At 39.8% G+C, this 27,778-nt stretch overlaps 1 protein-coding gene across 2 annotated transcripts in view; it reads left to right on the forward strand.

Moving 5' to 3' along the window:
- The window catches only part of KANK1 (KN motif and ankyrin repeat domains 1), a 131,290-nt gene that overhangs the window by 30,399 nt on the left and 73,113 nt on the right, over nt 1-27,778 (forward strand). For both annotated transcript variants that reach the window (XM_071579856.1, XM_071579855.1), the window contains exon 2: nt 3,532-3,663. The gene's annotated coding sequence lies outside the window, so the exon portion shown is untranslated. The remainder of the gene's footprint in view (nt 1-3,531; nt 3,664-27,778) is intronic.

The raw sequence follows: 27,778 nt of genomic DNA on the forward strand, positions 1-27,778 counted from the left end.
ATCTTTTGTGTAAGACTCTTCTTTCATGTGAGAGAGACTGCTTGGGGTGGGAGGAGGGGTGTCCAAATGGCACTAATGATGCATCACCATGGGGAGATTCCCGATGCAGAGTAGTCATGTTACTGTGGCTCCCTGCCCAGATTAATTAGTGTCTTCTCAGGGTCAATTAGTATGGTGCTTTGTGCCATGCAGACATAGCCTTAGTTATTTCCTTTAGCAATTACGAGAACTTATGCCAGTGAAGTGTACCAAGGCTGAGTAGTGCTTTTGACTACTTAAAAGGTTTCTGCCCAAAAATGTAGAATATATTCACCAGGAAATAGTGTCTTTACCACTTGTAATGGTATCTTCAAATTTCTTTTAAAATAATGTCTCCTTCACAGCAAGAATGTAACTACCTTTCTGGTCCTACACAGGATGTCTTTAACTGACTTAGAAGTGTTTGTTGGACACAACATCTGAGACATATCTCAGTAAGTTAGCCAGGCATATCCTTGGAGCCCCAAGAAAAGGGGGCTGATGTTTTTTCAGGCCAGCATAAATCCCTCTTTGGGTAAGTGAATGAGGCTGCTGGAGGGAGGTGGATATGTTGGAGGAACCTGTGGGAGGAGGTGTTGAACAATGTTAAAATGAAAAAGGAGAGAAGATGGAATACATGTGTTAGCTGGCTGTAGTTAACTTGTCAAGTTAGTAAAATGTGCTGTGTGATATGTGGACTTTCCATTAAGAATTGGTGGCATCATGTCCTTGGGAATTTAAGGAATATCTGTTGCATAGCAAGCTTTGTTTTAATCTAAAATGTTCTGAAGAGTAGAACTTCCTGTAAAAATTACAACTTTCTCAGCAATGGACTGCCTTTGTATATGTAGTATCTCTGCTTAATTGTTTGACTGTGTTTAATTAATTTCTGCTTGTCTTTCTTTCTACTTGGGACTTGGTTATGCTAATCACTGAGTAAATTTTCTGCCTGGGGATGAAATTAAATTGCCACTTATGAGGCAGTTTAGAAGAACAATTACTTTATGTGAGAAACATACATCCATTCTATAGAGATTAAAATTTTGCTTATAGTGTTATGTATTTTTTTTAAAATCCCCGTAGTAACAGAGTATTTTCCAGTGTTTAGTGTTTTTATTAATACCTTTTAGGTGTGGTTTGTTCTTCCTCTAAGGGAAAAAATGGGTATTCTGTGTAATATTTTTGTTTTGGTTGTGCTTGAATATGTAGGAGTGAGATGATTGTTTGTACATGTGTGCTGTGATTTGTTTGGGATGAAAAGCAAAACTAAACTATTCTTTCCATCTGACGCGGAAAACATTGAGGTATATGATAAATCTTAGCTCCCAAAGGATTTCTGACTTTTGATGAGTCCTCTGATCAAGAGGTGCAATGTCCACAAAGTTGTCAGTAGTTCATCTTGTGGCTCAAGCCATGTCCTGGTTCTGGTCTTTCATGTTGCACAGTTACTGTGTTTTCAAGCTGATCTGGACCAGGTATGGGCATAAACTCTCTTCAGCTGAACTATAGAGAGAACCTGGTAGAGAGTTTATGCTACCTGTGCAGCATTGTGCAAAATGTGAAATCTGTTGAAGAAAAATTAACCCATGAGGACTACCTGAATGATCTAGACACCATGGTAGGGGGACACATGGCAGCAGGGCTTTTAAAGATAGGTTTTTGTGTCCTTGAACAGCAGCTCAGGATGTGTGACTGTTGATTGAACATCTGGAAACTGCTGTACTGCTTTATACAGAAGTACAGTGCAGGAGGTTATACAGCAATGCAATGATTACGGTACTTCCTATTACCTGTGAATATATAGCTCCAAGGGTATAATTTGTTTTCACTAATCTCAAGTTTCCTAATGCATTACAGTTTTTAATATTATGTAAATGAAGATACTCGTAATCAGCTTAGAATGTACCCTAATTCTAAGAAAAGCATTTTTAAGGTTTCATAAGTAGGTAACATGCTGTGTAAAATGTTCATGGTTGACTTAAATAGCTAAAGGTATAACTAAATGTATTGAGAAAGTGTTAAAGGGGAGAAGAAATTGACTGCCATTTTCTTGGAGTAATTTAAGAATGCTGAATATTAGCTTAAAGCTCATCTAAGCTTGGGGCTTCTGGATTTCTGGTTTTGTAACAGTTATGAACTTTCTAGAACCTCAGGTGTCACAGTTCATTTCCTTCTCTCTACCTCCCAAAGACAGACCCTTGTAGTTTCCCTTCAAATGCTACTTGTTATTTTAGTTTATGAAGAGAATCCTTAGGAGGCTGTATCAAGGATTTGTCAGCAGTGTATGATTAAAACTGTCTGTCTGTCTGTTTCGCTCTCTTTCTCTCTCTCTCTCACTGTGTAGGGACATGGGGCTGTGACATGCTTTTCGTGCTGTTTTTTTAATTAATTTATAATAAATTTTCTTTAATTCTTACCTGATATGATATGCTTCGTTAAGGTCCCATCTCTGTAGTTTTACAAACTGACACAGCAGTTGTTTGTACAAAACCTTTAGGGAAATACTTCAAAAGCTGGATGAAAAGTGTCTTTTACCTGAAAATGATCTTTAACACTCTCTTGAGTAACCATGCTAGATGTAGACAAGTTATTCTGCTCGCTCATCTCTCCATAGCTGTCAGATGTCAAAGGAGCATCATTGTGCAACTATTCAACATCAGGACTGCCTCAGGGTGGGTGTAGCTGACTTGGACTGTACCCTGTGTGGTTATTAGGTGGGATATCTCAGTGCAAGGGACTGTGTGTATGTGCACATGCTTGCAGTTTTGGGAAGTTTAAACACATCAAATGATTTGGAGCTGAAAAACAAATGTCTAAACCTTAGTGAGGGAACATCTTTGCTGAATTGCTGTGGAGGAAGACAGATGCCTTATGTGCTGTAGTGATGCAGGCATGAACTCCTCTGCAGCTGGAGTGTCCTTACTTACTTTGAGTTGTGTGTATGTATGAGTTCGTGCGAGATGAGAATTTTGAAAAAAGCCTATTCAGGGAAATAAGATGTGTCTGTGGATGTCCCTCCTTTTCCTATAGTATATAAAGTAGTTCCCTATGTCTTCCATGTACACCAACATCCTGGCTTATGTAGTGTTCATACTTAGCTGTCATGGGCTTCTGATGTATTTCTCAGTTCAAACTAGTACCAGCTTACAAACTTTTACTGTTGTTTTTCTGTAACTGGCATAGCTGGTGTATCCTGACATGTCTGGAGCTTTGTTTCTGTTAATTCACGTGGACTGTTGTTTGAACAAAGAAGATTTAAATTGGGAAGGCAGCGTAGGGTGACATAACTATTGCAAGATGTATGCTTTCTTTCCAGGGTTCTATAGCCAAAATCTGGCTAGTGCATTTCACCTTGGAAACAAAAAATGCCTTGGCCTTTCATATTTGTGATTGTTGGTAACTTCTTTATTGTTTAGCAGCATGGCTCAACCAGGCATCAGGGATTTTAGATGTGAGATCTATTGCCCAACATGTGCAATGGCTAATTGGTGCTTTTCATTTCTCTTCTTGTAGCATGACTCTCAGGTACTTGAATGTGCTGTCAAATGCTGACATGCTGCATCAGCTGAATCCACTGCATTGTTTCTGATGTTCAAAAAGGCCTGAAGGAAAGTAGAGACTGGCACTTCTGTTAGAATCTTTAAGGTAAGATATGATTTCATTTTCTGGAGGCAAAGGGAAGAAGACTGTCCTAGCACTCCCTGTTGCTCTGTAATCAACCTGTGGTTGATACATACACATAGCTACTCACTCCCCGACCAGTGGGATAGGTGAGAGAATCAGAAAGGTAAAAGTGAGAAAACCCATGCATTGAGACACAGACAGTTTAGTAGGAAAGCAAAAGCCTTGCACACAAGTGGAGTAAAACACGGAGTTCGTTCACTCCTTCTTATGGGCAGGCAGGTGTTTGGCCCTCCCCTGAAAAGCAGGGCCCCATCTTATGGATTGGGAAGACAGTGATAGTGCTCAAAGCATTTTGTGTTTGTACAGATAAGTGATACCTTGAAATACTAATGTGACTGCCTCAGTGCTTTCTTCCTATGAGTTCTAAAGCCAGAATACCACTGGTGTGACACTCTCCATGGAGAGGGACCAAGAGCATTTTGTCTGTCTCTGAACTTGACTGAATGTGATCATGCAGGTCATTAAAGCAGTGCACTTCTAATTGGATCACAGACTTTGGCAATGTGAGATGAGCAGTGGACTTATTAAAATTAATTTCCACTTATAAAGCCATGGTTGCTTCACTGGGATTGCCTAGGGTTTCTCAAACTGTGTCCTGTAGCCTTGATTTAGCCAAAAGTTTTATTGCAATATCATCGGACTACAAAACAGAAGTTTCACTTTTCACAGCAGAAGCTGAGCCTATTTAAGAGAAAAAAAATTCAAAACAACCAACCTTCTGAAGAAAAGCTTATGCTTCTGGCAGTTTGGAATACAAATACTCAGCTGCCTTGCTTAGCTAATTCTTAAACTCTAAGTTTCTTACACTTCTGCTTATCTTGTAATCTCGCTCTTTTTGAATTTTCTGGGCTTGCTGGAGCAGTTAAATAAGAGTTTTACACACTGATTAGTTGGCTTTAGAGGTCAATGAGATACTTGCATGTGCAAAGTAGATCTTATTTTTGAGAAAGCATGCATATTGTAAGTGAAGTTAAACTTTGCTCAAATCCAAATACCACTGAACAGAGCTGATTTTCTTTTCTCAACACCTGCACAATAATGTGCAGTAAATTTTTTTTTCGGGCCAGGTATTTCTACTTGGCCAACTTAAATCAGATGTGGCTCAAGCTCTGCCTCTTGCATCCTTCCTGCTCTTACTTGTTGTGCTTAAATATGCCAGAAAGCCATTGAGTGCCCAGCCATGCTGGGCTACATCTTCCACCTTCCCACATTGTACAAACGCATTTTTGATAGGCAGGGACATCATCTTCTCATGCCAGTTGACACAGACACCTGGAGAGGCCCACCTGGAGTGCTGCTCTGGGTATGAAAAGGTTGTCACAAACCTCATGCTTTTTTAGAGCTATGCAATGTGACTGAAACAGCAGTAGAACTCTGCAGTGTGATCCAAACCCACCTCCTGGTTGTGCTGCCATCCATGTTATGGCTGCTTACACCTGATTGCACATCAGAAACAAGGCTGACGAGTGTCCAGCTGGCATGTTGGTTTGTGCCAGAGCAGAGCCCGAGCAAAACTGTTGGATGTGCAGGCCTGGCACTTGCATTGACCCTGAGATTGGCTCAGTTGGTTAAAACTTGGTTGTAATAATGCCAGGTCATGGGTTCAATCCCCTCTATTGGCCATTGACTTAAGGGTTGGACTTGATGATCCTTGTGGGTCCCATCTAACTCAGAATAGTCTGTGATTCTGTGATATCTGTATATCTTTTTGTTGCTGGTGGCCAGCATCTCACTCCAAGTTCCTTGATGCTTTCTTGCATTTCAGGCACTCAGGAGCTAGGACTGCTGTGGTGGGATGCAGTGACACTAACCAAAAGCAACCACCTTGTACTGTATCATATTTTCATTAATTTGACCTGTGGAAGGGACAAATTCCCTTGTTTACTGGTGCCATAAATGTTGCTGAGACTATTTCAGTACAGTGGCTAGTTCTTTATCTAGATGAAGGCCTTGTATGATTTCTGATTTATATGACTTGTGAAGGATTAAAAAAAAGCCTATTAGTCTTTGGAGCAATGCAATGTAAAAATGCAGCAGTTTTGCTGTCAGAGCCTGACCCATTCAGCACCTCTCAGGATTTTCTGAGACTGACAATCATTTTCTAGTATAGAAAATAAATTATCTTGCACCATGTTTTAATCTTAACAAGATCAGGATTTTGAGCTGTTGGCTATGTATTTTTTCCCTTTTGCTTTTTCTCTATATGTAAGGCACAAGTGTAACTCCTCTCTTTCTGCTGAAAGTACTTTTACTTCTTCAAAGGAGATGCTTTGTCCACTACAAACTGTGTCTCAGCATGCTAATAAAGCTCACTTTATGCCTTTAAAATGTTTATTCAAGTGGCCTGGCTGGCTTACAGTAGCTGTGTGGGTGGACTGTCCTTGAATTTTGTAGACTTAATTTAGTACTGCACAATACTCAGTGATGGAAAACAGCTATAAATTGTCTGCGCAGCCATGCATTATTGATAAAGGGTAGAATAAGCTCTACAATTTCTTTATTTGATGTTGTTAGTGCAACAGCTGACTGATCTGTAAAGATGTTTTTCTTCCTATTGGCAGTAAAATATCTCTTCATTTTGAACTCTAGATCTTCCCCTGAATTTTCATTTGTATGGGGGTGAAAAATGGCTTCTTCTCCAGTGTTACTAGCTGTAATGGAAGTGTTTTCACAGAGCAGAAACACTCTTAAGTTCAGAGACAGCTAAGCAAACAGTAAGTTTGACTGCATTCAGAAGACAGGGCTTTTCTAATTATCTCAAATATGTAGAAATGAAAAATGGAGCATAAAGTCCTGTAGTACATCTAGAAGAAAAAAATCCTTTAATATACTTCACTTGGCACATGCTTAGAGAAAATGCTTTACAGTGAGTTGAGCATGCTTTGTAATTTCAGTGTTCCTTCAAAGTTTATGAAAAAATCTCAAGTCTTAAATCTGTCATGATTTTTTTCCTGTTGACACTTATGATGAGTAGAGTCTCTACTGAATATAATTTGAATATAAACTGTGCTGTAAACTAAACAGTTATTTCCCTATAGTTGAACAAAAGTACAATGAACTGGAGTTAATGAATATATAAGTAGAAAAAAAATAAATTGCCAGCAAAATAACAAAAAGCTTAGTCTTCCCAACAAATGTCCAGCACTGAAACTTCTTTTTAAGATTTAATTTTTAGAATGGTACATTCCCACAAGTTGTTCTAATATAGCCAAGGGAGTGTACAATTTGTGGCAAGGAAATACTGTATTAAAGTATGGAATTACTTATTTCTGTCTTTTATGTATGTACGTACATATCCTTTGATAGAAGCATTCTAGACTTCGACAGATTTTCACTTTGTCTTTGTGAAAGTGTTAGGATACTGAATTCACAACCTACACTGATGTTTATAATGGTTGACTCTATTCCATGGAGAGTTGTTATGTATTGGTTTAAATTTCCATATATTTACAGTCTTTTAAGGTGAGAAGTCACTAAGTAATGAAGTAATTAAACTGTGTGTAGTTTCAATCAGGAGAAAGGAAAAACTACCAGGAAGAATACTAACATGACTGACAGAGGCCTGCTAGAGATTTACACTGAGAATAACTCATTCTTCAAAACTTTTTCATTTTCTGTTGGAAATTGTGGAGTAAATCAAATACAGTGGCTATGAGTGATTAAAATGTGAAACTTATGACTTCTTACTGACTTTGTAAATCTGACTACTTCACTGTTAGTATAAAATCATTTATCTAAAAGGGGTCTTGAGGCTGTGAAGATTTAAATGAAAATTTCAGCTCTTTAAGAAGGTTATTCTGATACTCAAGTTCATTTATTTTTTAGTTTCCATAGAAAGCTGTTGTGGAAGGGGAAATGAGAGATTTTCCATAGGTCATCTGGTAGGTCTGTGGTAAATCACTTGATAAATCAAAATAACAAATTTTACAGTAGTTTAACGTGTTTGCAAATGAGCTATTTAATCTAAAAATTCTGTGCTGGTTGAAGAAGATACCTTTGGTTTGATGCTACAGAAAATACAAGCAAGTGGACATTGACTTGGCTGTGATTTTGTTTTGGAACAAGTGTGCAGCTATTTGTGTTACTTTACAGAAGGGCAGACTTCAGCCATGTTACTACAATTCTGTCTTTGTTACAACCTTCTGTTCAGACAGTTTGGAAGTATGAGTGTGTGTGTAATTTTTGTGTGAAACAAATACACTTAGGTGGTGAAACACAGTTTTGAAAATCCTTTGTTCCTGGTGTTTCTTAGAGCATCTTTCACTTGTAATGGTAACAGCAAATGTAATGAAAAATCTGTAAGATAAGGAAATATCACAAACTACAGTGGGGTTGGGTTTTCCTTCTCTGCTTCTGCGCACTCTCTTCAGGCAGCCCACGGAGGAAGTTACTTGGACCTCTTCATTTACCCGTCTGGAACTCAATCAGGAGTGTGAAAAACACAAAAGAATTTTGATGCAATTGACATTTCTTATGTTCTTCACACTAACAAAATATAGCTTGGTCCAGGAATGCTGAGTGACTTTCAGAAAGTTACATAATTAAAAATGTACTGTGCAAATGACCTGAGTGTTGCTAACTACCGTCCAAAATTCTTTACTCTTGGGAATGCCATTGTGGAGGAGAGTGGGATGAATGAGGTGGTAAGAGATCAGCTTCACATGACTTATCTCTGCAGGCCACATTCAAAACACAGGAACAGCTGCAGCAAAATCTTGATTGTAATTCCATACAACCAGTGCAGATGTTGCAGGAATGGTATGACGCACAAGAAACTGAAAGTAGTTGATTTAAAAACAAGTAAATAAAATATAAAAAGAGACTTTTCCTAACAGTCAGTATAAATGAAAAAGTGGTAGGCAAGCAGTGAGGCAGGTGAGCTTCGTTTATGAACAGAAATTGTCTGAAACCCTTCCATTAATTTTAAGGTGCTATTTCCCATTCTGTTTCAACTGCTTCAAAATAGGATGTTAATTTTTTTTATTTCCAGTGTAGGAATTAAGGTGTCTGTGTGTGTGGACATCATTAAATTATTTTTGAAAGATACTGCCTAAAATATTCTCTGTTTCAGAGCATAGGGCAGGAGGATAGAACGTGTGTGGTTGCATCCATCCCCACCCAGGTGTAACACCAAGTACTTTGACAAGTTGCAGCATGCCATACTGCAAGGGGAAAAAACCTGCTGTTCTCCCTTCTCTTGATACCAAAAAATGTATAAAACTGGTTTGGGTGGGACAAACTTCAGAAACCTCTTCCAGGTTTGATTAATACTACAAAACTTGTCATGGTTGTAACACAGACACCTCATGCTTGGATTACCTCACCAAGTAGGTTGCAGGACACGCTCATTGCTGTGAATCACAGAGACATCATCATGGACAAAACCTCTCCTTCTTATTGTTACACTGTGTTGTCCTCCACTAATTTGAAAGAGATGGGAAGGATAATAAATTACCTGCTGATTTTGTCAAATTACTATTTGTCTTGGTTTGAGGGAAAAAAAAACCCAAAATGTTTACCCACAAGCGGAGGAGGGGGTTTCCTTCACAATAATCATGCCACTCTTTATCAAATTTAAGAAAAGGAACTTTAATCAGAAAATGGATACAAGAAGGATAACTGGTCTTAAGTGATACATATATATACACACATGTAGGTATAGTTGTAACTGTAAACAGACCAGAGCAAACCGCTTCCCCGACCACAGGAAAAAAACAACAACAACCCCCACACCAGCAAGTTTCCTCCTGGAGAAGAGTTATACTTATGAGCAGTGTCTGTGTCACAACCCGGCTGGCTGCAGGTGATCTCCCAGTCCCTCTCCAGCGAGACAGACGAGCGGTCAGCACTCGGATGAATTCTGACTCTCACTCTGTGTCCGTTGTCCCAAACGAAGAAGGAAAACGAAGCGGAGAAACTGCCATGTGTGTCCTGGAAAGCAACTGCAACTTCTCTCTCCCAGGTCACTGCCCCAGCCAGGGTGGGCAGGCCGTGACACTGCAGGTGGCGATGAGACTGGAGCAGAGACCGGGACCCCCAAATGCAGAAAGCAGGAGAACAGCCATGGCGAGGAGAAAAAGAAGCGGCTCAGCAAGAAGCAGCAGCAGCAGCCAGCAGCAGCGAGGAGCACGATTAAAAACAGATTCCGTCCTCGGCAGCACACACACACCCCGCTCCTGCGTTCCACCGAGTTAAAAAATGGAAAATGTCCCCAAAGAGACAACCTGCTCCCACCCAAGCGATCAAGAAGAAAACGGTAGCAGTTCACTACTTCCTTTGTTAACTAATGCCACGGGCAGTTAGTGGCAGGGGAGAGAATTTACATAATAATTCCAAACTACAACATATTTCAACAATGCAGGTACCCGCTCTGAGAGGTTCTGCAGTTGTAGATACTGATTCTTGATGAGACCATCTAGAACTTTGAGCTGTAAAAGTAACGAATTTTCTGCAAAACTTGCTTTAAGTTCAGATATGCCCTTGCCTAATGTCTGTAACCCTGATAACTAATTATGTTTTGTCCTTCTAGAGTGCTCTATTGATTTTATTTCCACAATGAAGTTTGTGAGTCCTTTCCTTTTTGCAGAGTGCAGAATACTTTTTAACCGCTTTCCTTCCAACCCTTCTACCATTTTGTCTGGTAACTTCCATGCAGTTTCCATGAAATGTGGTGGTCAAGACATGTTACCCATCGACTATGTGGAATGCATATATAGGCACGAGTTGGTTTCCTGTTTTCCCTGTATTCCCCTTTTCCTCCTCCCTTCCTGGAGCTCTTAATGAGGTGCTAGGGGGTGGCTGCACAGATTTTCCCAGAATGCACCAATGCAAAGACATCTAAGCTGTATGCAGTATAAACATACATTATTACATATGGCAGAAGAATTGACGAGTAGATAGAAACTGAGTTTTATTATTTGGGAAATTGATTGCACCTCTGACCAATTACAAAATAATTAAGTGGTTATGTGTAGCCTCACTGCAGGCTTTATGTATCTCAAACATGATCTGTTTTTTAGTGCTGAAGTTTGATTTGAAATGGACACTTGAGTAAGTAAGATTTGGATCTGGCATGATCCTCAGCTGTTCTGCAAGGTTTCTCACCTTTCCTCCCTGTGATTTAACCCAGGATGTTCTTGTGCACCTGGAAAACTGTGCTATAAAAATGCAGAATTTTGTCTGTAGTGTTTTAGTTATTTTATACTAGAGAAATTACATTCCTGAAAACTTTCTGTAGTGTGCCTATAGGAAAAGCAGTGCTGTCAGATGAGGTTTAAAAATACAGAGTAGGCTGAAGAACTCCATTTTAAAGGGACATCATGAGTGACAGGGCTTAATGTGTCTTACACCTAAGGAATTTTCCCCCTAACAGTTTTGAGGTGAGAACCAGTTTATGCAGCCAGTGGTTCACTTTGGAGTGAAATTACAATTTCAGCTTTTGTTCCAGCTTTCTCTGTTTTCTTTGCCTTGACCTCAAATGTTTTGACACGTTCTGCTGCCTTGCTTCCAAATAGGCACTGCAGCTGCCTCAGTAGAGGTGCAACAGCAATAAGTTATCTTCCATCCTAAAGAAGGGAAAGATTGCACGCTGTTGCCTACCAAAGATCAGTGTAGTTTGAGATGCTAACAATGTCAGCAACATGCAAGACAGATCTGGGCACAGGCCCCTAGGAGTTATTAAATTGAATGTAGATGTCAGTCTGGGGCAGTAAAAGGAAACTTTTGTCTTTTACTTTTTTGAAAGACTAATAGCTACTGTGCATGAAATATTCATCAAAAGCCTCAGTGTTAATTCCCTGAGCGATAAACCTGTAATGTTGCATTGTTGATTTTCGGAATCAATTTTTAAAACCAACTAAATTAAAAAGGGTTGGTGAAAAATACATTTTTTTTACTCTGTTGCTAGAATATGTCCATGATTCCCAAAGATTCAAAAGAGTAGCAAGAGATCTCATTCTCAATCTGTTTTCAGTGAAGAAGGAATTGTGGCTTCTTCTAGCTAAATTAAAAATTGTAGGAAAGAGGAATGTATTTTCTGCTGTGTTATACCTCATTTGTGACAAATACTACTATCCTAAACTTGTTTCTGTTTTATCATTTCAAGATAATGTCTCACTTCATTTTGCTTCAGATTTTAGAGTGTAAAATCAAGTACCTAATTCCTTCTGCTTTATAAGGGAAAAAAGGCATATTTCAGAAAGATTGATGGTATTTCTTAAAGAGAGTTGGAGAATCCAGGTGACTGACTTTCAAAGACAGTAATTGATGGGAATTGTCTTTAGGGAGGAGTTTGGATTGTTTAATGTAACTTTGTAGCTGAACATGCATTCATTATTCTATGTATCTATATTTATTTAACTTTGGCTATGTATTTTAAGGTATTTGTAAAATTCCTTTTACCTGTGACTGAGCAGTTAAGTGTAGGTTTAAATTGGGGCCAGTTCTGCGCATGCTGTGCTCACCTAAAAAATCCACTGCACAGGCTGGAAGGGCACACCCACGTGGGGAGAGCCCTTCCCAAATCTTTGCGAAGTTTGGCCATACACATACAGTGTGCCTTGGCTGAGATTGGTTAACTGTGTTTGTCTTCTATTTAAAAATGCATAGACATAAGGATCAGGAATGTATTTAAAATAGAAATCTCTTTTTGGACAGCACAAGCAAGTTTTCTGTGTGTTAAAAAGAAGGGGAGCTATTGGGAATTGCTTGGTATTTGAAAAAAGTTATGATCTATCACTGGTCAGTGAGTAATTACTTGAACTGTACTGGAAAGAAGTTTTCACTTCAGACACCTGAAAGATAAGGCCTCAGAAGTTCAAGGAATTTTGAAGGCAAAGGTATCATACAAACACAGAACTTAAGGATGTGCATTGGCAATGAACGGTGGTCTGAAGGAGTTGAGAGAGGAAAAGTAGTTTTCTTCTGGTTTCACTCTGCAGCCTTGACCACCTCTTCTATGTCAGGTTTGGGTTCACTACTCAGAAGAAAAGTCATCTGCTTAACTCATGTCATGGTAGCCCAGCATTTCCTGTGGCGGTAACCTGCTTTTACAGCATTTTTTGAACGTGTAAAGTAACGTAAGTATTAATTATGTAAGGATTTGTGCATGTGCTTTAGAGATGGGTAATTGTTTTTTGTTTTGTTTTGGTTTTTATTTTATTTTCAAGATTGCTAATGGATTGAGCAACAAAAGATCTAAACTCAGATTTTGAAAGGAATATTATGAGCATTATTTCAGCTCTAAGAGCTTCAGAGGTTGACTTTCATGCTTCCTCTTCTGTAGGTGATTAAGGCTTGCCTAATAAGAGTACTACAAAATCTTCTGGGTTTGCGTAGGGCTCTTTGAAAAGACTCTCTGGGAGTGATGATACAGATGATTCATTTAAGTTAGATGTGAGCTGATGACAGCAGTTGTTACCCAGAGAATTTTACACTCTGAGCCTTGGTCTCCAAATGAATGTGCCCGTCATATAGGAAAAACATATACACAGGCAGAACCACATAATGGGACAGCATGAGAGCCTGTGAAAAGAGGGATAGGAAGGATATGTAGGAACTTAAGACCGCAAACCCTCGTACTCTTCCACTTGTAAAGGCTTTTGATGGTGTATGGATCTTACTGGAAAACCAGTCTTGTGGGAAGCTTGAAAATAGTTTTCTACTTAGATTTCTTGAAAGAGATGATTGAACTTGCAGCATACCTCAGCAGCAACTAGTCTGTAAGAAGACTGAGAAGAAAGAGATAAAGATCTGAAGGTTAAAATTTATCATAGTATTTTAATCCAAAAAAACATGAAATAGGTCACAATCCATTAATCTCCCATTCCAGTGTTTGGGGTTTTGTATTTTGAAAAAACAAAATCAAAAGTAGTTTCCAGTGGTATAGTATTACTCTGTGTCTAGAGAGTGTCTTTCCCCCTAACCCCTACCTTGCTGTCAAAGGTTTGTTTAATTTTGTTTTTCCCAGCCTCTTGCTCAGTGGAACAATTTTCAGACAAACTGGAGAAAGAGATTTATATTTTAGTGAGGTAAATGCAGTACATCGTAAGTTTTTGAGGTTCTTTTAAAAGTAAAGTATATCAAAACAGAAATGATGTTGTCTTTTGTGTGAGTTATTAGCAGCAGGTCAGGCTCCTTCTCAGATGGAACTGCTGTCTCTGATCAGGCCAGGGAGGAATAGGAAAAAAAAAGCTTTTAAAATTAGGAAAACTGTTAGTTTGCCACTAGTTGGTAAATCCCAAATGTACGTTGTGCGAGTTTCTTTGTAGTAATGATGTGGTTAAAGTTAGTTTATAGTAGGGAATGTGTTGATAATCTGTACAGCCTACAGCTGTTCCTTTTTATAAACTTCAATAAACACGATGGTGGTTCTAAAGGAATGAAAAACTTGTAAAGCAAAAAAAGCTTCAGTAAGAAAACAAGAACTTTTCAAGAGATTTTATTTGTTGTTTTGTTGCAGATAGGTCCTGCTTCATGAGAGAATTTGCATTTAAAAAAAGGAAAAGTAAAAAAATCTTAATTTCTCTATTTTTTTCTTCTGTTTTCCCTTTATATTCTAGAGTCTCTCAGTCTTCCTTGTGTTTTCTCCATTGAGTGCCTTGGAAAGACCTTCTGATTCAATAAAATTATATTTTATCATTAATATTGCTGCAGCATGGTATTTTGCCAGAGTTCCCTGTAGAGCATTGAGAGGCAGTGGCCATGAAGTGGATTAAGTATGTTAAAGGAGCTGTCATTCAAAGAGCTGTTATTATGTTCTTTCCCTTTTAGTACACTGTAACGCAGAATAGATGCAGGAAAGCAAGAGATGCTGATTTTAAGCAATCTCCTGGCATTTAGGAGAATTTTTCCTAAATTGGTCATGTGTGAAATTGTCCCTTTGCAGTATCATGCTCAGGTTTACTGAGCTTGTTCAGCCATGCATGCTGCAGATACAGGGCAGCACTGGTCTCAGAGGTCAGCCTTGGTTGTGAATTTTTCAGAGTAGGGGAATGAGTGACCTCAAGTGGCAGTACCCCAGCAATTGGCCAGTGATCAGAATTCTGAAAGGTTGTTTTGTGTTCCTGAGCTTATCAGTGAGACCTAACAGTTGTATATCCTACCCAACTAGCAACCTCATAATTACTGAGGTTATAAAACACACACACAGATCTTTCTTTAGCACTGAATTTTAAAACCAGAATGGCCGTGCTTTCCCTGTAAATATTTAGCATGTGTTTTGGAGTCGGATTTTTGTACAGAGTAGGTATTGCTGGTATTGAGTGCAGGACTCTGGTGCAGAAGTGCATGTTTGTATTGCATTGTGGTTTTGGAAGGCACAGATCGCATTGAGGGGATGTGACAGGAAGACAGGAATACTAGGCAAAAAACTCTTCTTTAGGGAAAATAGAAAAAGGAGGTGCGTGTGTGAATTCTACATACAGCAGAACTCCATCAGGTTCTTCAGCTGGAGAGGTTTCCTAATCTGAGTTAAGGCTGGACAGTTGTGCCTTGGAAAGACAGGGAGGGCAAGATAAATGCACAGTTTGGAAAGTGAGCAGTGCTGATTCAGCATGCTGCTCAGAAAACTAACATGACAAAAGAAAGATTTCTACCATGTTAGTGAAATGAGTCAGTTGAGTAAGACTTGGAGAGAGAACCTGTGTAACAAATAGGACAGAACTGTGTGACAGTGGTAATTCATCTTAATTGTTTTCTGTTTTGATGTTCACTGGGATTTTTTGATTCACACAGAATGCAGGGAAGTACTGAATGCTGGGTTTCAGTGTGCTGTTGATAAAGTCCATTTAGTTCTTAGGCAATGGAGAGTGAAATGTAAAATTACTGTTTCATTTTGAGAAGGCGGTAGTTGTTAATGCTTCAATTCATAAAGATAGTCTCAGAGAAGTGGCCTTCAGGCATGTCAGATGTCATGGGTGCATTCTTCAGTCATTTATTATAGCCAATAAAAGCTGTTTTCTTCTGACTGCTGTTAATCTGGGGCTCCTGTGATCTTCTTACGTCCTGTGTGAGATTTTTCACACATTTCTGAATGAGGTAGTAATAGTTATTAATAAACTCATAGTCTGCTTTCTCTTTCCTTTTGGGAAGCAAAGGATTATTTTGTTTTTGAATCCAACCCACTGCATATAAAAATGTGCCTGTTTAGAAAGAAAATCATCTTTTTTCCCAGGAAACTATTGGTATGCTTTTGTTGCTTAATCTGTGTGAGTCTCTTTTCCAAAATGGTACATTGTTGTGGAATTCAAATGATTTTGAGGTATCACAGTTCCCAGTCATGAACCCAGTGACAGCTCTGCAGAAGCACAGGGCTATTCTATGTGTGCTGTAAAAAGACGATTTCAAGGCTTGGACTTGTGCTTGGGGCAGATGTGGCAGACAGTGTCCGTTAGGTGGCTCTTGTTTATGGTGCATACATTTAAACTTACATGCAGGCTAATGCTGAAGGGTACTAGCTGTGTTTGTGTCCTGTCAGGCAGTTGGAATACATCAAGAAGCCACAAATTTAGACTTTGTCAAAAGTTGGTAGCTTTTGGTATCCTGAACAGCTGTGCAAATATTGCCCTGTTTCTGCTTGCTTCTGTTGGTTGTAAACTGTTCTCTGTTACAGATTCCACTACTGAGATAAGATGAAGATATCATTACTGTCTGTTACACTGAAAAATATTATGCTGCTTCATTATGAAAAATGCCCTTTTCATTAGAAACTGAAAAAGTGAATAAAAGCACTTATGGGTATTATAAGTCCTTCCTAAGTGGAGCAAGGCTGCTACAAAATTCAAGCTGCTTTCTTGTTTGCTCTTTGAATTAAAATCTGGTACAAAAATGAAGAAGCAGATGATACTCATGCCTTAGACATGCTGGAGCAAACAGAAAGTTTACTAATCCATCCCTATCCATTCCTTCAGCAATTAATGCTGGAAAATAAGAGTTGCTATTCAAGTACATGGTAATTAATGCATGGACAGTTGCATATTTTGTCCCTTATGGTTAGACTGATCTTCAGATGCTGTTCTTCATGCAAAGCAGACACTGCTGAAAGTGCCTGCCACTGCACTGTGGATGCTGCCATAGGTGCTGCTCTGAAGATTTGTGGAAGAAAGTGGTAAGATAAGGGCTGTATCTGATAGTCCCCTGCTTCCTGAGACTGCAGCAATGTGGCACAGCCACAAGCTTTATTTCTATATCTTACAGATCCCTCCACAGTTGTATATCTCTGCAACCCCAGGGAGAAACCTTGGAAGCATTGACTTGCCTGGACTGTGCTTTGTAAGCCGGACAAACCAACGTTTTTGGAGAACAGCAGAGGAAGGAAGAGCACAAATTTCCTATTGGCTCCTCCTTCTTGTGCATCCTGACAGGAGGCACAAGGTGTGGGAGATCTAGCTGTTTGTCTGCCTGATCAGCTTGTAGTGAGGCATCCAGGTAGCCACAGGATCCAGGCAGAGTGGTGGGGCTGGAAAGACCTCTCCTTTCCATAACTGACGGCATCAGCTGAGGTGTGTACAGGACTCCAGGGTTCAGGACTGCTGCTGGCTGTCTGCAAGGGGATCCCTTCCTGTCTGCTTTGCTCTCTGCCTTGTCCAGGGAACAAAGGTGGTAGTTTTCCTAGGAACTCATATGCCTGTGCACAGGGCCACACTTTTTGAAGGAGGAGGTTGTGGAGGAAATGGGGCCTTTTGTTGCCTCTTGGTCCATTTGAATCATAAAGTAGGGCTACAGGCTTGGGTTTCTGTAAGGGAGAAGATAAGCTTTAGAGAAACTGAGATCCTGAGAATCACATATCAGTGGCAAAGCAGAGACAAGCTACAAGGAATAATGTTATTTATTGCAAAGTTAGGTGTCTTACCAAGAGACAGTGTGCAGATAAATTTAACTGTCTTGGTTATATTCTGCAAATATGCACAGTTTATATTAGATCTGATATGCATGATTATTCCCCATGTGTCTTCTGTGGTAGTATACACTAAAGAACATGCTAGGCAGCACTGCCAAAATGGTTTAATTACTGAAAGGCAGCTTGTATACTCTGTCCTTATTTGATACTCTGCATAAGGAGTTTGCCGTACAGCTTCAGTCATTGCAACTGAGTAATTAACAACTGCTCCACTGGTGGAATGTTCTTATGTTAAGAGAATTTAGTGTTAATTTTGACAGCTTGAAAGCATTTCATAAATCTGTGTTACAAGCCTGTCACCAGATGCATGTAATGTTTGAAGAAAACAGAAGACTGTTCATACATGGATCATGGGAAAGTTAGTCTAAACTCTTGTCTAAACAGGAAAGACGATTTGCCAGCTCAGATGTGCTTGGGTGAATTGAAAGTCATGGCTTCTTCTGTGTTTACTATAGACTGTCCTTAATAAAAAGAATTATCTTGGCAGTGTGTTGTAGGTTTCAGATGACAGCAACAACAGATATAAGAGAAATATCTTGTTTAATTGTTTGGTTTTTGGTTTTTTTTTGTAATAGGTTTTACATATATATTTGTCAGTCTAAGTTTTGAATAATAAGAAGGTTAAAAGTTGTATCCAGGCACTGTCTCCATGTGTGTATATTGGCTTCTTGATTAATTCTGTCAGTCTTTCTATGGTCTCCTGGTATTTATGCATAAAAGCACAGCTTCCTTTCAAAATAGACACAACTTTTGAAACTTGGCTGTAAGGTTTCAGAAGCATGATTCACTTAACATTGCAACCATTAAAGGCAGCGATATGTAGTGAAACAGGGATTCTAAGTCATCCATATCAATGCTGCAAAAAATGTTCCTGCTAGGGGGAAGAGAAGAGTGGGTGGACCTTAGCATGCATTTATGGGCCATTGAGACTTACAGCGTGGAATTAAAAGGAAATGATAAGTACACTGTAGAATTTGCCCTCAATTCAGGAGCATCTGAGCAGTCTGGATCCCATCCCTGGAATCAGACAAAGCTCTCTCTGTCATACTTGCACTGTCACAGAGTTAGTGCCATCATACTGCTTCAGTATCTCTCCTAATGCCTGGTGCCTTCACTGCTCTCAACAAACGTATGCCTCCAATGAGCACAACAGCCACTTACTGAGAGACAGGTGTCTCATCCTCTTCTGTGCTTGCCTGTAGAACAAGTCAAGTCTGACAGCGAAAGTGTGGGTTTTATCAACTGTGTGGTACTTGCTGTTAAGTGCCATGTCTCTATGAACACAGCAGTTCATGGTCTCTCCATGGGTCGGTCATCCTCCTTTGGCTGCAGTGGGGTATTTTACACTTAGGAGCACCATCTCTACATGGTGTTACCCACCCAACACCCAGGGGTGCTCCCCACACAATCCCTTCTGTCTCCTTAGGGTTTTCCACAGCTATGTCTGTTCTATAAAATGGAATATCCTTCGTCAGTCTTCCCCAAATGTGCTGATCTATATTAGCTGTCAGATGCCCTGTGGGACTGACAGTTTTGACCAATGTGAAAATAGGATTGTTATTAATCTAATCTACATTGGATTGTTTTAAAAAGAAGTATTAATATTGCAGTGTTAATAGTATACAAATCATTCTGCATTGGCTTCAATATCATATGCAACAGAATTAGTCTAAGGGTTTGGATATGACTCATTAATTAGTCTCCTGCTAGCCTCCTTGCCTCCTAGTACAGAAACCACAAGGGGCAGGCTGGGCAGAAAGATGTGAGTACAGACATATTTCATAGGTTTGTACAGTAAGTTCAGTTACTGAAACCCAGAGATTGGTCCATGGCATTTGTCATTAGGACATAACTGGTACCTGTGTGAGAGTTGTACACTGCACATACGAGTCTGCTGGCCCTTTGCCTGTGAATGGAGGGTGATGCAATTTGGGCTTCATGCATGGTCATGATAAACCTGTGTGAATAGTCTTTTTCAAAAATATGTTAAAGACTTTAAGTATTAGCATATTCTGGGCAGAGAACTGCTTCAGAGGCTTGGCTTTCCTTTAGGGCTCTGCCCTTCCCATGCTGAAAGTTCTGGTAAGAGCAGTAGGTAACTCAGCAGAGAAAAAGGTGCTGCATGAAGTAATCATCAAGATATATACAACTTACGGTGAGGAAAAGCCAATAATTAACAAAGCAACCTTCAGAGCTTCCAAGGAGTGTATGTATCAGTCGCGAGGAGGATGAGCAGGCTCAGCAGTTTGGCAGCAGGCGCCTCTGTTTTTCTCAAGAGCCAGGCTGCTTTAGGACTAAGCTATCAGGTAATATCTGTGTAAATCTGCATGAGTATGCCCTGAAGGATGTTCTCTCTCTGTTTGGCAGGATAGCCTCCTTTGGAAACACTGTTTTTCATAACATGCTGTGTTTATAAATAAATCATGATAATTATAAAGGTGAGCAAATTTTCCTCCATCAGAGAAGAACAAGTTTTCAACTTGCTATGAGAGTGACAAGAGCCTTCGTTTTCTAGTTGGTGCTAATCACTAGATTTACGAGGCTTCTCTCAAATATGTAGCTTAGGTTAGGCATTCCTTAGCAAAATGCCGTATTTGTAGATCAACAACACCCCCACAAACAAGTTCTGTCTGTGGGCACTTGTGCAACCTGATGGAGAGCTAGTAAAATATTTCCATGCCTTTGAAATTTAGTTAGCAGTCATGGATAAGTTTTGACATGTGTCTGTGAAGATGGGATACAGAGCTTGTGCCTCCTTTGAAATGTTGTTCCAAAGTGCTTGGAAATGCTAACCGTTGATTAAAAGAAAAAAAAAAAGAAAACCAGGAAGCCAGCTGTCTAGAAAGCATTCAGAGAAGTGCATGTTTGGGTACACTATCGTTAGGCTCCTTCTGTAGTTCCAGAGTTTAGCTTACATTTGTCCATAAAAAGATATGGTTGAATGCTTCAAAATTATACAGTTACTTCAAACCACTTCTGTTAAGGCTGCCACTGGTGGAAGAAATGATCTGAAGTGGGGCTTTTCCTCTGTCACTTTATACTATTATATTTATACAGGTGTGTCTGTACTAGGTCAGGTCAAGGTCCACAGAGTTCAGTCTTCTCCCTGGCAGTGACTAGAGAAAAGTGCCCAGGGAATATAACATAAGAATAGGACAGGCACAAAGTGCAGTCTGACAACATACCGCTAATCTCTAACAATTTGTGGTCCAGGCCTTTCTTAACCACAAGTACAGCTTTCTTTGTTTCAATAGTCTTGGGGGACAAATATGTTTTTCTCTCATCAGGAGTTTTTAAATATGCATGACTTTTAGCACAGTCAGCATCCTGTGGCAAGGAATTTCATGGACTACTAAGGTTGTGTGAATGCACGTCATTTTTATTTTTTAATCCTGTCTGACATCCTGCAGTTTTTACAAACTTGGGAAACATTTGCTCCCTGTAAATCTGTTCATAGTTTTTAAGCCAGATACTTAATTTCTTTTTATTAATAGAAGTTTGATTTTTCTCTCACATACACTAGTAAAAAATCACAGAATACTCTGAGTTGGAAGGGACCCACAAGATCATTGAGTCCAGCTCCTGGCCCTGCACAGAACCACCCCAAGAATCACACTATGTGTTTGAGAGTGTTCTCCAAATGTTCCTTGAACTCTGGCAGGCTTGGTGCTGTGACCACAGCCCTGGGGAGCCTGTTCCAGTGCCCGACCACCCTATGGATGCAGAACCTTCACTATCTTCTTTTCCCTCCCTTGGTCACTCTCTTACAAGCTTAGTATCTTTCCTGTATTGCGGGTCCCAAAAGTGCACACAATATCCAAGGTGAGGCCACCCTGGTGTAGAGCAGAGTGGGACAATCTCCTCCCTCACCTGGCTGGTGATTCTGTGCCTGATGCCCCCCATGACACAGTTGGCTCTCCTGGCTGCCAGGGCACTGCTGACTCATGTTCAACTTGCCATCAACCAGAACCCTCAGGTCACTTTCCACAGTGCTGCTCTCCAGCATTTTGTATCCCAGTCTATACGTACATCCAGAGTTGCCCCATCCCAGGTGCAGAATCCAGCACTTGTCTTTGTTAAACTTCATATGGTTGGTGGTTGCCCAGCCCTGCAATTTGTCAAGGTGTCTCTACAGGGCCTCCCTGCATTCTACAACTCCTCCCAGTTTTGTGTTTTCAGCCAACTTGCTTAGTATACCTTTGAGTCCTGTATCTAAGTTGTTTATGAAGATGTTGAAGAGAACTGGGCCTGAGATGGAGCCCTGTGTAACACCAATATTGACCCATCACCAACCTGACGTTACCCCAGTTACTGTAACCCTTTGTACCATCAGCCAGTTGCATGATGCGTTTTGTCCAGAAGAATACTGTGAGACACCACATCAAAAGCTTTACTGAAATCAAAAAAGATCACATCACCTGGTTTCTCTTAGTCAGCTAGGTGGGTGATCATAAAAGGCAGTTTGACAAGCAGGAACTTTCCATCATGAACCTGTGCTGGCTCTGACCACTGACTGTGTTGTCCTTCAGGTGGTTTTCAGTACTTCCCAGAATAATCTTCTCCATAATTTTGCCAGTCAATGAAGTGAGACTGACAAGCCTGTAGTTTCCAGCTCATCCTTGTCCTTCTTGAAAACTGGTACCTCTCCAGATTCTCAGGACTTCAAAAATCTTGGAGAGAGGCCTGGTGATGACATCAGCCAGCTCTTAAATGTATTCTTAGATGAATCCCATCAGGCTCTGTAGACTTAGAGGGTTCCAGCTAGTGCAGAAGATGCCACAGAAGTTCATGTCTCTGTTTGTTAGGTGACCATCCTTATCTTATAACGGGCTGTTGTTATTTCTTTGCTGCCTTCTGCTATTAATGTATTCTAAAAACTTCTTTTTATCTCCCCACAGTACTGGCAGCTTGAACTCCTATTGAACTATGGCCACACAAATTTTATCCCTTATGTAGCATACAGCATCTTTGTATCTCAAATAATTATCTTTTAAAATTACTGAAATTCAAATTAATAAATACATGAAACAGGCAGTGGCGGTTGGGGAGTTATATTGGTATGGCACATAACTTTTTCTTCCTGCCTAATCTTGTTTTGATAGCTGAATACTGGGAAAAATACCTGGTTTTCCTTGCTGCTGTTGAGGGCTTGTTGTTAAACTGTAAAAATAGGATTGTGAAGCTTCTAGATGTATTTCTTTTGTCTTGCATTTTGAAGTATTTTAAATATTTCTGGCACAGAACAAGGAATGGGGCAGAAATCAAGGAAATCCTGTTCTGCTTAGGCATACAATAGCAAAGATTAAGGGTTTTACATATTTAACAAAGACTTGCTTCTTTTTTCATTGCATTTTGTAGTCACTGTTTTAGTGTGAGAGAGCAGGAAAATATTCTCTACCAGTGCAATTTCTCTTCTTTTTTGCAGCTCAGGTTTGGTCTTTCAGTTGGCATACTGATTGCATCACCACTTGTCATTTCTGCCTGCAGATGGTGAGACCTGAGTTGCCAAGTTGGTGAGCTGGCCAAGGAGTTGCCAAATCCTCCTCCCTCCCAGACCAAAAGACCTTTTCCCTTCAGGCCACCTTTACAGCTCTTCAACTTTTCAGTAGGACTTACTGGCAGAATAAAATGTCACTGAGGAGTCCGCTTGGTGTCAGGTGACCTGAGTACTGTCCCTCTAGGTTGTGGCCACTGATGAGCTGGATATCCTGGACCCAGGTACACTGGAGTGGTGCTGCAAGTAAAGTCTCCTAAATTTATAGTAACACCTGACCACTGTGACTTTGATAGAGACTGTAACAGGTAACTACCATGGCCTCTGCAGCTGGCATGGCTGGTGGTGACTTCTTTCAGGAGCCTACTGCTGTCATCTCCTTTAATATGTTCTCCCTTAATATGTCTTTGAGTCATTAGCCCCACCCTGCTCTTACTTTTTGCTAAGTTCATAAACATGAGAGTTTTTTTGTAATTTTACATAAAGGTAGTGGTTCTATGCTGTTGTAGACAAATGTTTTGTGTTGCTGAAGGACAGCAGAAGGGTAGACAGAAGTGACTGGTGCCTTGTTCACACACAGTAAGTCATAGTCTGTTGGTCACAAAAGTGACAGGATTTACAAGGCAGCTATTTGTATCATGTACTAGTTTACTTTTCCCTGCAGTGCCATCCATATCCCTGAAGCAAACACTTTCCTATTACCAAGCAAAAAAGCTTTGTAATTCCACTTGAAAGAAAGGTGCCAGACTGGGGCATATCCACTGATAGCTCAACTCACTTCTCTGGGCTTTTGACAGTGCAGGTAAGCTAAGTGGTACAGAAAGCAACCACTTTCCATAGTATGAACTCCATGGGATCCTTTCCAATAGTTTTTAGGGCACAACAGTGAAAACCTCTAATATCTGATAGAAGTGCACAATCTTCTTCAGACTGCCAGTAAGCTAGCAAAGTATTTGTTCTTTTAATAAGCTTTAGACTCCATACCTGAATATTTTTTCGTGAAGCGATGACTTCATTTCTCCATAATAAAACAAAGAGCTTTCCATTCTCTTTTGGCCTGCTGTTTAGAATATAAGCATCACTGGATCACTTTTCAAGGTCTCCAGCCTCCAAGATGAGAAGTAAACTCAGAAAGCCATCCTTTTGTAGCGTGAAAATCTCTCTGATCTCACACAGGTGCTGAGCAAAGTAACAGTGTTTAGTGTCCTGACTGAGAGTTGTGGGTGGGGAGGCTTATTTGGACTCCAGATCTTGTAATGTAATTTCTGGTGACCAATTCAGGGCATAATAAAAACGACATGTGAACAGACTGCTGATTTAAGGATTTTTTTCACTGTTACAGGTGATTTTTTCAGATGCCATAGTAGGGGAGGGCATTAAAGTTTGTGCACAAACATTTCTGCTTTTCTTCTAGTAAAACTCAAAATGCTAGGACCTAGATGCATTCTGGGTCCTGCAGGGGCATCACTTTACCCCCAGTGAAATGCAAGCATCGTGGTTTATAAACATTACGTATTTTGGGCATGTAATCAAAGAGATGGATTTCGTCATTTGTGCTTCATGAGATGGTGGAGAAAACCGGCTTGTACAGTGGCAGGTTAGAGCATTCAGTAAGTTTTTACCCTGGCTCTTGGAAGGAGCTTCATCTTGCCTCCTCTCTGGACAGAGGAAGGCTGCAACACTTAATCATGTAAATGGGGAGCTAAATGTTAGAGATTTGAAAATTCCTTGGTTAGGAAACAGCCCGTACTGACAATACCTTTTTTGGATACCAGATGGTGGTGCTTGACTCAACACCTAGTTGGCAGTATGATTTCCTTACTCATCTTGCCGATGGGGAAGGTGGCTAAATACCCTATGTGGACCCCTCAGCATCCCATGATGAACCAGTCTGGCAGGCTGTGAAGCACTGAGTGACCATAGCCATGTCCCACAGCTCTGCCTTGCCCTTTGAGGTAGCTGGGCAGAAATTGTTCAAGGTGTGGCTCGCTGCCATAACCTGCTCATTCCTGTCTCTGTGTCCTCTTGGCGGCAGTGGCTCACAAACCACTGCAGGAGATGGCAAATCCCATGTTAAGTTTTTCCACATTGCAGCTGTATAACACTCATCCTGTGTGGTTTACTTTTGACAGCAACAACAGCCAGCAGAGCTTTGGCTTCAGATGTAGTGCAGTGATTAGTGTAACACACAAATAATAATTTTGTCGTAACATCTGCCATCTTCTTGGGGTGAGGCTGTGTTTTACCCGTGGGCTGGCATTGCTGGATGCATTTCATTAGGTTCCCAGACACACCCTGGTTTCTGTATAATTGATGTGCTTATTAAAAAGGAAGCAGAAAAACCTATTTTATTCCCAATACTTGGTTTAATAATAAACTCATTTCTGCCTGTGAACAAGTCTTTTTTCCCCACCCTCATTTCACACCATTGGCTATCATGGTCTGCAATTACAACAGTAGGAAATAATCTATTTTTGCCATTGAAAATACGAGAGAAGAGAGTTTTGCAATTTTTACCTCTTTTTGCTGCTATGTATGGGAGAACATACTGAAAGCTACTCCCTTAACACAAGCAGTTTTATCTTTTTTACCAAAACAAGCAACTCTTTCCACTAGATGGCAGTCTGGATAGTTCAATGGGAAACTTGTTTTATTTTTTAAAAAATCATAAGAATTATGATAAACAGCATTCAGCGTAAAGAAATACCACTTTCTGGTGATGACACAATCACTTTTCATTGCTTGTCCACCACACATTTGAGGGGGAACGTGTATTCCAGATTAGAAAAGCTTGAGTAGGAGGTGCCAGTTCTCAGAATTGCAAATAATTTCATTTTTCTCCTTTTTATGTCCTCCTATAATCTCAGAAGAACTAAGGTCCTGTAGGGCTGAGTGTTCATCTTCTCACTTTTAAAGATGTACTGCTGCTGTCCTGCAGGCATAACCCTGAGGAGGATTCTGCTGAAAGAAGAGAGAGAATTGCTAACTATTGAGAAGTAAGCTAAAATGTAAGCTATGAATACATGTTACTGATCAAGGATTAGCAGCAAATAAACAGATTTATCAAGTGCAGAGATTTTGAAGGAACTATCAAAATTAAGCTATAATTAAGAAGAATATTACATCCTCCTATATATAAAAATACTAAGCACAATAAATAAATTTAGTTAAATAACAGGATGCTTGTCCCATACCTGAGCACCAATGTGAGTGTAAAATCCTGGCGCACACTGGCAATCTTTTATTGAAATTCAGTAGTGCTACTTTACATTGAAAGAAGTTGAAGGTCAGACCTGAACCAAGACATGGTTTCTGAGGTTCTCATGGTTTGCCATGGGGGAAAGTAAAGGTCCTTGTTCTTAGCCACTCATGCCAAAGCATGTCTGTTGGTGAGGTGGTGGGGATTGTGGTCCCTCATGTTAGCAAGACACGCTGTCTGCCAGAAAAGAGAAGGGATCCACCTGGAAAGGAAGTCGAAATAATCAGTGACAAATCCACTTGCATTTTTTTTGAGGTAGGAAAAAAGTTGCTATCAGGTATAACTGTTTCTGCTCAACCTACCTCTAGTGCATTACTAGAAAAAGTACCATGCAGGCATCTCTGCAGAAAAGTTACATTTGTCATAGATCTGTAAAAGTGTATTTTCACCAAGTGTTTTGTGGTATGTCCTTAAGCTCTCATACATAATGCAGATGAGAAATTAAGATTAGTGATTTGAGACTGATTATTAGAAAGGTTTTAAGGTTAAGTTAATTATGTTGTTAGGGGAGAGAATTATGAAACTTTTAATTGCAAATAAGTAAGTCCACTGTATCCAATACCCAGATGCTCTTACGGTGAAGTGACAGTATCTTTCTATGACTTGTGCTATCTCCAGGAGGTAAAAGTATAAAAGACAAAATAATATTATAAAACAAAAGGCAGACAATCAACAGTAGGAATAAATCTTGGTCTACAGACTATCAAACCTGACATCAATTAAGCAAAAACTAATTAACACATGTAATGTTGTGTGTTTATGTAACAACAGCTTTCAAATAAAAATGCACCTTGTTTTTGTAAATACACTGTGAGAAAAGCAAGCAGGTTTGGGAAAAATAAAAATATTTAATTGATGTCCTTGACCTGTCCAAAGTATTGAATGTGAAAATGTTTTAATCCATAAGGCCAGTTAAGTTGAAATAAAATGGTCAAAGTGCTGAATTTAACAAGCTTAATTTTTTTATTTGCAGGGACCACATTCTTTCATTATCTTATTCAGATGACTGCTAGTTAACACACTTGATCATTCATTAATTTGAATATAATTCAGAGTTTGTCCACAAATGTATGTTATTGGAATGAGTAGTTACTCTCTATTGCTCGTTGGTCTTATCAAGCTTCTTAATATAAAGTTTCTTAATCAGGCAGCAATGGCTGAGTGATAGAGGCTGAATTAGATACGTAGATGCAGACTGTATTTCTTTCAAGCAAAGAGAGCAAATTGGGTGACATTTACTTGCGTTTTCTCAATGATTGTAAGGGGCACTGCTGAGAAGCAGTCTGTATTTCTGTGCTTTGAGTAAAAAGTTGCAAAATGCTGGTGCTGTGTCACAGCTCTGTCCTCCTAGGCAGTGACCTAAAGTATATCTGTGGAAAGACATGACAGGCAAAGAAGGAGCCCAGATGTTACAAAGGAAGTTCTT

This window comes from Pithys albifrons, chromosome Z, assembly GCF_047495875.1.
Source record: "Pithys albifrons albifrons isolate INPA30051 chromosome Z, PitAlb_v1, whole genome shotgun sequence".
Taxonomy (NCBI): domain Eukaryota; kingdom Metazoa; phylum Chordata; class Aves; order Passeriformes; family Thamnophilidae; genus Pithys; species Pithys albifrons.